We start from the raw sequence: 14582 nt of genomic DNA, 5'->3' as shown, positions 1-14582 counted from the left end.
GACTGCTGGAGTCTGTTTGTTCTGGAAGGCCGATGCTCCCAAGCCATCTTCCAGATCCTGAAGGTGACACAGAAAACACAACTCACATATGTGTTCAGTGACAAAAGCTCAGAAAGGTTTATTGTTGTTGGACAGCACACCAGCTGGTCTGACTGGTCTAATAATCAGTTCAACTTAGCGAAGCTTGTCCTTGACAAGGAGGTAGCACGTACGTTAATCACACTCCCCTAAGCCTCTGTGAGGGACAGGTCTCCCAACTCCTGTGTTCATACTTGTATACCCCCACCTGCTGCAGCCCTATGACGTTATAACGGATCTTATACCAGGCAAGGAGACTAAGACACAGTTGTCCTAAGCTAAAGGCAAGTTTCTTGAACCCCAACAGATACAATTCTAATAAAAAATTGAAGTAGCAGTAGCAGTTTAGAAATTTGAGGCTTGTAACTAGTCAGAGCAGATGCTCACCACCCCAAAATGTTGCAAAGGCAACTTCACTGGTTGATCAGAAGTCGTGTCCAGGGCTCTTGGCTCCCACGTCTGATGTCGAGACAGGATCTTGGATTGGTGACAGGATCTCTTCAGGCTTCTTCAGGAGTGTTTCAAGCAGGGGTTCCAATTTGTGTCCTTATATACCTTATCATTACTGCGTCAGCACTAACGTATTAGCATAAGCTCTTCCCCACAATACATATCAATAAGCCTATTTCTGCTTGCCATATACGATTATCTGTAACTGGAATTTTCCAGTAACTGATACCTTTTTATTCTTAGGTAGGGGTTAGTTTTGCAATTAAGGAATTTGGCTTGGGAGAAAAAAGAAATCATCATTTTGGTTGGCCCAATTCCTGTTTTGACTTTGGTCATCCAACCAGAGTATTCCCAAACTTCTTCTTTCCCTTTGTCAAGGAAGGGTCACGGTCAGGGTGACCTGTCTGTCAAATGTGTGCTGGGTTGCAGCTAAGCATAAGCGTGCAGCAAATACATACACCAGTCTCTGCTAAGCACTGGTACTACTGAGCTGGGCCCAGAAGCCTCTGGGTCCCAACACACCCCATCTCTCTCTCACTCGATTTTCATCTTTATTTGTTTTGTTTTGCAAAGTTTATGCACCCACACTCTCATTAGTAAGGTCTAACTTCTGTATCTGTAGCTGCTATTGTTGTCTTCCCTTCAGTGTCTTTTTGCTCATTAGTGTATTGGGGATTTGTTTTTCTTTCTTTCTTATTACGTAATTCAGCAGTCAGGAAGCCCCTTTCTCCCATGCTGCTTGTCAGCACCATAGCTTACTATAGCTTGGCATACCTGTAATCTAGCACAACTGGAACTCCTACACCTGACACTTGGAAAAATACACTGTAACAGGGGGGCTACCAGGGCCGATCTCTGCAAGGCCCGCCCACCTGTTCTTGGGCTAACCGCCCACCTTCTTGCCCGCCATGCCTTGGTCTTAATTGGTTAATTAATAGATGTAATTAGGCGGGAGGCTGCCCATTTTCTGCCCCGCTGCTAGGGGGCGCTATCTGGGGCGCCATTCCTCCCCTACACCGCAGCCCAAGCCTTGCTGATGACATCATGATGTTCTCATACGTGCCAGTCCCCCACAATGGGGCCCAGAATCCTACCGTAGGACCCCACCTGGGTTCCTCCCTTCAGGTGGACTCTGCTACCGCCACACCAAGCTATATATCGCCCTGCCATCAGTTCTCCTTTGGGTGTGGTCCCCTCACTGGGACCTTTGGCTCATGCTAGCCCCAGCCCACCTCCAGGCCAGTCGGGACCCCAAGCCCCTGGCTCTTGGGTGTCCCTCTCAGTGGGCCTCCTTGCCCTTTTGACCCTCCTGGTCCTGGCCCCCGTCTGAGCCAGTCAGGGGAAGCTCTGGCAGGCCCTGATGTATGACCCATACTCTTATCTCGGGATCCCCCCCTCTGGGTCCTCCTTTACGGACGTGGGGAGCTGGGGTACCTCACACCCTGACTGGTACCTCAGGGTCTCACGGGGGACTCGCACTCCCCGCCTGGGCAGCAGGTCATGGTACTATGACCAGTGTTATCTTTGACCCACACTCTGCCTCCCAAAGGTGGAGGACTTATTGGGGTCAGGGCTCAGCTTTCTCACCCTCTGGCTGAGCCCCCCTCTCCCTTCACAGGGCTCCACATTGCCCTCTCTGGGGCTTCTGATCACTGCCCTCTCTTGCTGTGGTTCCACAGCATTGCCCCCCCTCACACTGGGGGCTCCACGCTGCTCATAACACCCCCTTTACTCAGGGTCTCAGGGCTTCCCTCCACAGGTGGGCTCAGGTGGCCGTAGCCATGCCTGGCCCCCAACTCTCCTCCTTGGGGTCTCAAACCCCCACAGGGCTCAGGCAGCCATAGCCATGCCTGGCCCCCAACTCTCCTCCTTGGGGCTGGACCCCCACAACTACCTCTGGTGTACCGTGACTCACCCAAAGGTGAGGGCTAGGGGTTAAGGTGCCCCAACCCACCTTTCACCAGAGTGATCACTGGCCTGGCATTTCCTGGGGACTCCCACACCACTGGGAGCCCCACCAGGCCACCCACTCCCAGCGGGGTGTAGTTTTTGGTCATACCTAGGACCAGGAGCCTTCTACCATCCCCTACAGCTCCCCCTTACCTCTGGATGAAACTCAGCAGCCCTCAAACCAAGCATTGCTGTTGCCTCTCCTCCAGCAGCCAAACTGCCTTGTTTATATAGGCAGCCCTGAGCCTAAAATGGCTGCTGTCACTAGGCACCTGAAGGCTGCCAGCTCCAGGGCCTTAAAGTGGCAGGTACACATAGTGCCCTGCCACACACACTATTAAACAAGACTGACCCATTAGCATTGGCAAAGTGGTAATTATTCTTCAACTATCTTAGCAGTCAAAGTTTTTTCTTGCTTTAAGTGATTTTCATATTTATAGATGAGAGGAGGACCCAGAATCAGGACTCCTGGGCTCTTTTCCTAGTTTTCTCTGTAGCTGTAGGCAAGTCACTTCACTACTGTGCTGTGGACCATGTCTACATGATAAGTTTGCCATGCTCTATATCTACAGTGGTGTCCTCAAGTATGCTGTACTACTTCAGGTGGGCTGTTCCCTAAGACAGGAGCAGTAGAGCCACATCCACATGGCACTTCAAGCAGTCTAATTAACACAGTGGAATGCCAGTGCCAGTTAGCCTACACCAAGCTAATTAGCCCTCCTGTGGCACTGCAAAATTAGGGTGCTTGTACACGTGATGCCATTAACATGTACATGTGACAAAAATGTCACTTTGTGCAGCTTATTGACATCACAGTGTACACATGCAAGACTTTTGGGGGAGTTAAATGACTTTGCATCATTGCAAACTAAACTACATCCAGATTCAGTTCCAGATCCAGTAGTTTAGTTTGCAATGTTGCAACTTGCAACGATGCAGTTGTCAGCTTGCGCCTCGCCCCCGCCCCGGCTGCAGGAGAGGCAGGCAGGCTCCACAGAAAAAAAGGATTGGGCCCCTTCCTGATTCTGGATTCAGCAGGTGCCTGCTGGAAACCTGGTGTAAGCCTACCAGATGCTGCTTCCCAGGTGGGCTCTGGGAACAGTTGGATTGGCTCGGGTGCTGCCTCTGAGTTGGCACACTAGCAGCTTACCTGGGTGGCCCCAGGGGATGCCACCACTGTGGAGGGAAGGAACGGAGCCACCCGCAGCTCAGGGATTACTCGGCCTGCTGGCAGCTTGCCTCCCGGCCATGGGCATCTGGCTCCAATTAAAAAAAAAAAAAAAAAGGATCAGGCCCCTTGCTGTAATGTGACAGAAGAATTGAAATGGTGGGCTTCAATTAAAAACCCACCATTTCAGTTTAGGGGGCATAAAATAAAACCTTGGGAATTAAACCCCCATCACATGTACAAACACCCATATAGCTACACTGCTTCCAGTTCAGGAAGCACCCTCCTAGAGCAACACAGGTTGCTTACTGGTGCTACTCTGATGCACGGTGAATTTGCTGTGTAGAGATAGTCTCTGTTCCCCATGGATATTATTTACATAGCACACTAAGTACTTTGCAATAGGAAATAAGGTGGCAAAGCACTGCATAGTAACTGTTTATTGGAGGGACTCTATGGGTATATCTACACGTGCCAATTTAAGGCATATTTACTATTTTTAAGGTGCATTAAGGGCATGGGTCTACACATACACACCCTTAAAGTGCCTTAAAATGGCAATTTTAGGCTATTCACACCTAAATTTGATACCTGCTTTTGCAAGTAGCTAAAATGCCTTAATACATGTGTACATGCACTAAGACACATTAACGCTGTGTATGTCAACTGGCTTGGGACTAACATTAGTCCCAAGTTGGTCTGCACACCATGTTAATGAGCCTTAGCATGTGCACATGTAGATACCTTAATGCGCACTGGGCAAATGTGCATTATGTTTAGGTGTGCATATATGCACCCTATAATTTCTATTTAATGAATGCTTGCAAAGCACTTTCAGCTGCCAAGGACAGAAACACTTAAGTGAAAGGCAAAAGCCCAAAAGGCCTGGGCTTCCCATAGACTTTTAATTGCTTTTTACAATGACCTCCTATCGGGTCTTACATTCTGGGGCTCTCCCTTCTGCCTCCTCTGTACTCCACAGGCAGGGAACTGCACCTTCTTAGTACCAGCCTTGTTTAGCCACCATAAACCTTTTGTAATTACTAATTAATGTTTAAAATGCAGTAGCTGTCATACAAATGGTAAATGAAGCACATGTCGGAGACTTGAAACAGAGGTAACTGACTCTCTTCCAATAATTCTTCCCTACTGGCAAAAGGTGATGTTCTTAATGAGAAAAAATAAAAGCTGCACCATGGCTCAGGGACAGAATCTACCTTTGCCAACTGGCACCAGCCCAGGAGGGCTGAATTGCATGGGGTCCTGGGGACTGGGGCAATGGAGGCTACTGGCATCAAAGCAATGCTGGGGACTCTCAACAGGCCAGAACCCTACTAACTGTGGGAGGGCCGCTGATATCAGCTCATGGACCATTGGGATGTCAGTGTGAGTGATTTCCAGATGAGGCACACCATTAACACAGCTGGGGGTGTCTGAAGAATAGGGATGCCCCATGACAGAGTAGCTGCCAGAGGTCAGGTGGGTTTGAGTCTTGGCCGCAGTGGGGTGAAAGGTAGGGCTGTTGGATCTGGACCTAGTTGAATGCCATCAATCCCTTTTCACTGACTGACAGAATCTCTGGTTTGCACTATATGTCCTGACCCCATATGATGTAGCTTGCATTCAAGCAAGCAGCTCCCTCAGTAAAAAGGGAAGAGAGGGAGGCTGGGGCATGTCATTTTTAGAAGGAACCATTTATGCTAAAAGTCCACCCCTTTTCAATCCGTGAGTACCCAGCTTAATTAATCTAACAAAGATCCCTTTTCCCCCTGGAATAAACAAGGGGGTGGGAGGACACAAACAGTGAGGGCTGTGTGAGGTGTTAGGGAATTGTTGTTTTTTATGCAGTCTGATAACTGTAATGTTTGCATCTGGTGTATTTTGATCTTTGTAAAAAGGCAAGGACTTCTTAGGGAGATGTCTTTTATTGGGCTAACTATGTAGTTTAGATAAAGTTAGACAAGCCTTCAAATGCAGGACAGTCTCTCTCAGGTCTCAGGACCAAGTTTTGTAAAATCACCCAGAGCTCTGCCTGTAGGTGCTCTTGAGAAACTGAGACCAACTGCCACATTTACTAATTCAGTATTATTCTATAGGCATCTCTGTTGTGTCCAAGATGGAAATCCTTTATTTCTTTTTTTCAGTACAATGGCTGTTTTCATATTGTGGGATGCGAATATTCATCAGTTCACAGTGCCAATCTATTATTCTTAAATGATTCATTCTTTGAATTACAGCCCTCTTTTAAATCAAAGCCTTTGCCACTCACCAAGCAGAATTCTTCATGGAAGTGAAAAGGCTGCCCTTGCTTGAAATAGGCCTCCTTTTGCACAAATATTGCATAAGCCTCAAGTTTGCCCAGTGTAAAAAACTTTCATTTCACTTTTCTTCTAGCCATTCCAGAAGGTAAATGGGAATAGAGCCATTAGCCAATCAATTCCTTTTAAAAAATGATCAAAACCAGCAATTTTTAAATCCCAGCTTCTGTGAAAAAATTCTGCTGTTATTCTATCATGTGTTCCTGCCAATCCGGAATTGGGGAAGCCCACAGATGCTTAACAGTTCATTTCCCTTTTCCAAAATTGCTAATTAAGCCCTTTGCAAACAGAAACTTTGTTCCTCCACTGCTCGTTCAAAAGTGGAATTTTCTTTATTGCTTTGGCTTCTAATGGTTTAAATGGGCTTCTCATCAACAAATCACAACTAAGCCAAAAAGATCTGGTACATTTCTTGATGAATCATTTCTATTACAGTAAGAAAGTGCTGAATCTTGCATTTGAGTGAGAGGTGACAGCCTTGTTATACTCTTGAAAGACACAAAAATCTAGAGCAGGCTTACTGGGAACAGGCGGGCAGAACAAGGACTACATCGATCTAGGTTTATAGGATCTTCCTCCATGCTCCTCCACTGCACTGTTGAAATAGTGAACCCTACCCCAATTTGCTCACATCCAGCTATCACCCAACTAGCAACGCCTGCCCATGCAGCCTGAACAGACTTGATAAGAGTCAATGCATGTCTATGACATACACTGCAGTGTAGCGTAGAGGTACCTGAGGTAGCTTGGATGGTGGAGTAGTGTGGCCATGAGACCAAGGTGACCCATAGGGGCTGATTTACTCTGCTTGGCAACTTTGAGATCAACATAGCTGCTATCTCTGGGCCTCATGCAATGCCCATTAGTTTAGTGGAAAGGCTCCCTGTTGATAGTAAGTTAGGCTGTCTTTAGACATAGAGAATTCATAGAGATTTGCAGGGAGAAGAAACAGGAAACAAAAAATGCAGGAGTTGCAATCTATTCCAACTCATGCTTTTCTAATGATTACTAAACACCTTTTCCCTTGGTGCCCCTTTAACCTTTAATATAAAGGAACCCAGGAAAGAGCTGTTGTTTAAATTAAAACCTAGCACTGCATTGATGAAAAAGTGGAGGAAATAATGTAGCCTTAAATCTGCCTTCAAGACATGAGGAGTTACTCATGGATAAGCAGGTCGCCTAAAGAAGTGTGTCTCCATGCTCTGTGATCTGAGAACATTAGCTGTCGGGATGATGGATATACAGAACCCATGAAAGGGCACGAGCATGGTGAGATGACTCTGGACATCAAGTTTAAATGTGAAACAGACAAGGAGGCAGGTTTTGAAATGAGGGATGGGACAAAAAAAAATTCATGAAGGGAGGAAAAATGATGTGTTGTAAAATTGGAAAGCAAAGGGAGGGTGTGGGGAACCAAGGGAAAGGCAGATATTTAATATTAAGTCAAAAGGGACAAATGGGGGAAAAGGTTGAGAAGAGGTGCCTGTGGCTATGCAAGGGCGGGTAGGGTGTATGATGCACCAACCTTATACTCAGCAGGGAAAGTGTGCAGGTAGCCATTGCAGAAGAGGATGAAGTACTGCACTGGCCTTTGGGATCCAGAGACTCAAATGCAACTCAGCCCACAAAATTATTCCCACTGAACTCATGCATTTGCTGTTCTTATTACTTCAGACACTCCTAATCACACCGCCAATACCAACTAAGGTGCTTTCCCCCTAAGGTGCTTACTATAATGACTTAACAGTTAACAGTTTAGGGAAATGGACTCTCTGTGCCTCTTCTTGCTCAGATGAGTTCATTTTACAGAGCGGGTACTGCCCAAGGCATGGCATCAAACCATAGGTCTTTGCTGCCAATATGGTACTTGAGGCATTGCGGGCTCAGTACTGAGTCCCACCACTGATGATCCACCACCCAGTCCATTTATAGGCCAAGGTTTAAATCTGCAAAAGCACATCCATCACATCCACCCAGAGAACCCAGGTGCCTGCTGCTAACACTTACCCTCCACTCAGAGGCGAGAAACCTAGTGAAAATGCACTAAAATCTTTTGTGTCCTCACCACTTTCCCCATGGTATCAGAATAGCTGAGGACTAAGTCTGCATTTATTAGAGCCTACTTGAGGTTTTTGGTTGCTGCTTCATTCCCCATCATTACCAAGCTCTTGCTAGCTCAGCTTTTTTCCCACCTCTTTTATTCCACGCAAACTTTGAATGGGTTTATTCTCTCATCAGCATCTCGTTGACCTCCTGTCACTGGCCTGACTCTCCTCCCAGCCTTCACTCTTCTTGCTCAGTCACACAGACCAGCCACCCTGGAGTGCTCCAAACTTTTGTGAAGTGGTGCTGGGTCTGAGCCCTCTCCAGTCTCAGCTGCTCGGAGGAAGTCTGCTCACTCCCAGGCAGACTGCAGTGGTATTGACTGCATTGCAGGCGCACACACTCTCACCCGCTTTGCTCAGGTCCCTTAATTAGCTTTACCTTCTCTTATTTTGCATAATCCCCCCACCACACACACACACACACACACACTTCTCTTCTCATTACTTGAACTACTCCTATTCTCTCAGCCACTTACAGAGCCCAGCCTTCTTGATTCCCCTACCCCTCCTGCCCATTTAGTTTTCTTTATATGCCGTTTGTTTAGTCATCTTTTTTCCTCTTTTCTGTTCTTTCTGTTCCCCCTACCCTCCCATCCAAGAGGCAGGGCTTCCTTGTCTGTCCTAAAGCCCTCCTATTTCCCCCCTGCCTATGTGTTATTTCCCCTGGATGCCTGCCTACCTTTGCTCTGAGAGTTTCAGAGGAGGATCCAATACACTTAGCCTGCCAGCTCTTCCAGGAGGTATCTAAAGAGGCTGACAGGAGGAGTCTGAAGGTCTGTCTTACAGCCTGTGGCAGCTAAACGTGGTCTGATGCTGAAAACCCTCTCTCTTTTTTTCACACTCACATATAGTACTCTTCAAGCCTGCTGCTGCTCCTGCCACACTGCCTGAAAGGGACCTGACACACCACACAAGGAATTTTGATTTCTTCTGGGGAACCAAAACTAAAAAGGCAGGAAAACCCATCTGGAGGTTGTGAAGAAGACATACAGTCAGAGCAAGAAGTGGCCCACTTTTTCCTTACGAAACAAACACACACAAGAGAAAAAAAAAACCACCCTAACTTCTCTGCCAGGTGTATGGGACTTAGATTCTTGAAGCACTGCACTGAACTGTTAAAGGTAACGTATAGCACGTTCATCCATCGTCGCTGTCTTCATGTTTTTTAACCGTTCTTTTTCTTTTCTCAGTGTCCCTAGGGAAGCAGTGTATAGATATCTGGACTGGTTGTTTCCCTGGTGGGCAGTGGGCAGGGGAATGTGAGGAAATTGCTGAAGTGCTTGATCCCAAACTCCTCTGAGAAATCCCACTCACATGCGCACACAGCTCCTGCAAAAGTGAAGTTTCCCTGGAATATATACAGTGTTGGAGGCTGTCAGGAGTACTCCTCTGCTAGCAAAGCTACTTATCACTGCTGGCCACTGCCAACAACTGATCCCATTAAGGCTTGTGCACAGTAAGCTTATAGCCCAAAGCTGCAGCTGTGTGTCAAGTTTGTTAGGTCTCTTGGCCAGAAAAAAAGAGGCAGCTGGTTATAAAGAATGCATGGCCAAAATTAAACAGGTGGAGAAGAGGAGGGAGGGGGATTAGATTCCCCCCATCTACCCCCAAATGACCCCCAAAGAATCGATGTTGCTTTCTGACAGATTTCAGTGGGCAGTTGGGCACCGAGGACAGTTCTCACACTGATGACAAGTGCTTTGGGAAAGAGAAACTGCTCATGCTGGTTTCCTAGGGTAGTGGTGATAATTAACTGGTTATAAGGAAGACAAAGAGGGGAGAGGAAGGGGGCAGGGGGGGTTAGTGAAATGAATGTTTAACTCTGAGTGGGGCCTGGCTGGTATAGCAGCTCATCCTTGAAGCTTTGAGAGCTCATCCCTTCTTCTGCAAGAGTCATGATCCACCGAGAGCGACTGACAGCCCTTCTAGGGAGAGAGCGGGTAGAGCTGTTCAAAACATCTCGAAGTACCTGTGAGTGAACTCACGGACAGAGCACTTTTGAGCCGCCACTTGTAGGGAGAGCGGGTTTTGTGCATTCATAAGAAGTTCTCCCCACTGCCCTCTTGTCCCTTAACAACATCAGCACTTTCTCCTTGAGTTCATTCATTACTTAGGAGAGTTTGCACCTCTATCTGATGCCAAAAAACAATCATTCTGCCATGCACTGTGGAAAGCTTACTCTACCTTGACCCTTACCTTTGGAGTTTTCTAGCCAAGAAATAAAGGCTGTAGTTTCAAATTTTTAGTTTTTAGCAAATGCCTTTCCTTTTGCTTTGCAAGAAGGAGGAAGGATTGGCAAAGGAAAATAGCAAGGGGTAGGAGGGAAGGGGAGGGCATCTGAACCTTCCTCAGGCTCTTCATTCCTTATTCATTTGTATCCAGCTATTGGCAGTACACTTGAGGAACGGGGCTTCAGTTCTGGGGGGACTAAACACTCATTTGGGGGGTTAATTTTAATAGATATTTCAAGCTCCTTAACTACGGGTGACGCTCACCTAAATAGTTTTTAGACATCTGAGACCTGAGCCCGTGTCTCAGTTCCAGCTGGAGTTGCTCGTTACGGCTTTAACGCCCGAAGAAGCTAACTTGAGTCAGTCAAAAGTTTCTCAAATAATTCTCTCTCCTTAATCATTGCTGTTTGCTTGGGGTGACCATTTCCTCACACATAACTTTTGTTTCTGTATGACATTTCCATGCTGCCTGTAAGTGGAGAGACTCGTTTTGTCTCTAGAGCAATAGATCAAAGTGGATATTTCCCCCTTCACTGAGACATTTCAAGCTGGTGTCAGAGAGCACAGGAGGGGCAGACATGCTGCAGATGCAATGATGTTGCTTGCTCACAAGTTTCTTGCAGGTTAGCTTTGAATGGTGGGTCGGTTCAGGCAGATGGAGACGTCTGAAGATTTACACGCACAGGCAAAGTGTTCTCAGAGCCCAAATGGTCTTTGGGGGGAACTTCCATCTGTTCCACTTGAATTGCTATTTAATGTTTCCTGTAATCAGCTCCACATACAGCAGTGGCATTTGACAGCAGCACCAGGGCTAGAGGACCAGTGGGGGCAGAGAGCTGAGCAAATAGGAAAGCAAGGGAGTGACATGAGAGACTAACTGGAAAGGGGTATTAAAGTTATTGGTCATCAAAGGCTTTGCATCTTCAGGGCAAATAGCAGGTTCTCCTTCTAAAATGTTAATGAAACATGAATGAAAAAGAATGGCTGGTATCATTTAAACCAGGCCAAGACAAGGTGACTCTGCATTGAGAGGGAAACCAGAGCAGCATGTGGATAATCCATTGCTCTGATTAGGAGCCTGGATCTATATACTAGCTGAATGTCTGGGAAATAGCAACCAGTACCTTCAGTGAGACTGAAACCAAATATGCTCTGCTACTGGGCTTTCTCTTCCTCTCCTCTCTGTGGCACATGCCTAGCCAAAGTAGTTCAGCAAAGCTCCCCTGATTTCAGCTGCTTCGTCAGACTTTGGGGGAAGGAACTCTCCTGATTTACACGAGCTGAGGACCCGACCCCGGCAGCCTGCTGCAGGGGCTGTGGCCAACCACTCCGTCTCGCTGTCCCATTTTAAAAACCAGTGGGCTCTTTCTTAGCTACTTGAGGTGCCTTTCTCCCTTCTTTTCCCCTCCCCCTCCCTGCCTGCCCTCTCGCCCCTGCTGTGTTGGAGCAGGGTGCTCTGCCACTACAAGATGACGCCAGCCTTGCCCAGGCTCCTCTTTCCCTTCCCCCCTGCTCCATTTCCACCTCCATGTGTGAAACAAACCAGCCAGTGTGTGCAGTTCACAGCCAGGCTTCCAGCAGCAGCAACAAAAGCCGTGTTCATAGCTGGGTCTGGACCACATACAGTGCCAAAGCTCAACTGCTGCAGAGCAGCTCAGAACATTTAAAGAGTAAGAGAGGGAGAAGAAAAAGAGAGGGAGCAGTCATTTGAGATATATATATATATATATATATTGCTCTCTTGAAATGATATTATATATGCATGTATATACACATATATATATGCATGTATGTATATACACATATATATATGCATGTATGTATATATACACATATACACACACACGTATGTATATATACACATATACACACACACACACACACACACACACACACACACACTTGAGCCCAGTGCAACAACGGAAACCTTACAGTTTACTTTGAAAAACTCAGTGCCTCCTTGTGAGAGAGCAGAACAGCTCAGCCTGTGTGTGCAGAGCAGATCTGCGGGCTCCGTCTGTGTGTACAAGGGGAGAGTGTGTGAGTGGCTTGCTCGCCTTCGTCCTCAATGGACTTACAGTATGAACCTAAAGAAGCTTTTTGTTGAGCTCATGAATAGACTAGGCGGTGGGGGGGGGAAGGAGGAGGTGTAGCGTTCGCTGTCCCGCTTTTTAGATTCTCTTCATGCTGAGATTTTTCCTGATGCTGCTTTTTTTTTTTCCAAATAAAAATTTACACATTTTGCCTGTGAGTTGCTACATCTTCTTTGGGAGCACCTTGCCCCTTCCAGTGGAGGCTTGCAGCTGATACAGGAGAGGGAGAGTTCTGTTGGATGCGGATGGGAAAATGTTAGGGACATTATTGGTGCGTTGCTGTGAAATGATGCCCAAAGGCTCAACCTGACCTTGCTCTGAAACCCTTAGGGCTACTGACTGGCAGGCACATCAGTTGCTTCACTTGAACCACTACAATTTGTTCCCCTGCTTCATAAATCCATCCCTGTTGCAACTACTGGCCCTAATGGGCTTGTCCTAGTGATGGATGTGATCCATTAAGTGAGCGGGGTGTATGCTTTTACCCTATTTAATTGCAAGAAGGATGTGATGTGACTTGATGGCATGAAGGGTCAGAGACAGGATGTTGAACAAGCTCAAGTTCTGCATCTCCTATGGTCCTCTGCGAACGCTGTTGGTTACTGGAGACTTCATGTTCTCTGTGATTCTGTACTCTCTAGAGAGGTCTCTGGGAGGGGAACGTCTAGTGTGTCTATGTTTGAGAGTCAAAGGACACTGACTTAGTACAGGAGACAGAAGCAGTGTTGCTCTGAAGGAGGCAAAGCCTGCTAGGGTTGCTCCTTTGCACTGATTAGTCCACCAGCTGAAGCACCCCTGCATGGGAGTCCACAGCCAGCCTCCATTCTGGGCTCTGGCGTAAGCCAGAAGAAGGCTGAGTCTGCAGCTGCAGAGGGGCTGAACTCAGAGACAAGCACTTTGAGATGTTCTTCGTTGCTCCACTCTCTCTTGGTTACCAAAAGTGGCCATGTTACCAGTGTGCAGGTGATTTAATCTACACTGCTGACCCTGGAGGCTGGATTGGGGAGGGAGGTTTAATTTATGAAGCAGGGGCAGCTGCTACAAAGGCTGATGGTGAGGGGATATCTTAGGAAAAGAAGGCCAATAAGAGAGGGCCAAGGAAGGGGATTTGTCCCCATTGTCCTAAGCACGGTATAAATGCAAAAGAAAAAAACAGTCCTGCTTGCCATTGTATAATCAAGTGATGGTCCTGGAGTTAAGACTCTTCTAAAGGGTGTTAGAGCTTGGAAAAAGAGGACTATGTGCATTATAGACGAGTGAGTTAATATCAAAAGCCCAGAGGCAGGGCACTTACTGTTTAGTAAAGGCAGTACAAGGCAGGAGAAATAAAGGGGCATTTGTAAAGCGATGGCCAGTGTGGACAACCTCTTTGTAAAGACAGAGTATCCATGATGGGAAACTGTATCTGGTACAGTAAAGAGGAGTGTTTATAGTTAGGCTTGAGAGAGGTCAAGCTGTCTATTGAATCACAGCCAGTAAACCTAGCTTACATTAGAAGAAAATATGGAACATAGATCCCCATGTTTAAAGCATAAGCCAACCACTAAGTACCCAGCCTTAGGAAGAAACTTCCTCCTCAGCAATTTATTCCACATTTTTCCATGATGGCAGCTTTATATTCTAAAGCAGCTGGTACTACCTCCTACAAGAAACAGGATCCTGCACTAGATAGACCACTGATTTGATCTGGTCTGGCAATTCCTTTAGCCTATGGCTGATGGGATGCTATGGGCTAGTTTTGGGCAGAGGATTCACACACCTCGTCTATAGTAAGGTATGCAATAACAGGAGGAAAGGGAGATGTTTCTGAGATGGCTCAAGGAACAACTGCCTACAACAAATGAAGTTGGAGGTTAGATTATACAACTATAGTGAAACAGTGGAACAGCCTGCCAGGAAAAGCACTGAAGGCCTCCAAAGCAAGGCTAGGCAGCAGAGTTGGGAAGGGAGAGAGGATAAGACATCAGGTAAAACAGACAGCATGAAACTGAGTCCTCTCCATCTAGGGCCCTTGCTCGCTGAATGAAGCCTCTGTGAAGGAGGAGTCATCAGTAATCACCACATGTAACCTGCAACACTTCCACACCCGGTGCTAATGCAGGTTTACATCAGAAAAGCCATACAGGAAGTCCTGATCACTGCCAGGCATCATCACACATGGTGGATCAGATTCCACTTTGTGTTTGGCT

At 46.9% G+C, this 14582-nt stretch overlaps 1 protein-coding gene across 1 annotated transcript in view; it reads left to right on the top strand.

The window, feature by feature from the left end:
• The first annotated feature begins 8823 nt into the window (after positions 1-8823).
• ACAN (aggrecan) overlaps positions 8824-14582 on the top strand; it is a 79227-nt gene continuing 73468 nt past the window's right edge. The window contains 1 exon segment of the mRNA XM_019533741.1: positions 8824-9190. The gene's annotated coding sequence lies outside the window, so the exon portion shown is untranslated.

This window comes from Crocodylus porosus, unplaced genomic scaffold (assembly GCF_001723895.1).
Source record: "Crocodylus porosus isolate Cpor-Errol unplaced genomic scaffold, CroPor_comp1, whole genome shotgun sequence".
NCBI lineage: Eukaryota > Metazoa > Chordata > Crocodylia > Crocodylidae > Crocodylus > Crocodylus porosus.
Note: the sequence above shows the minus strand (reverse complement) of the source record. Positions and strands in the feature narration are given on the sequence as shown.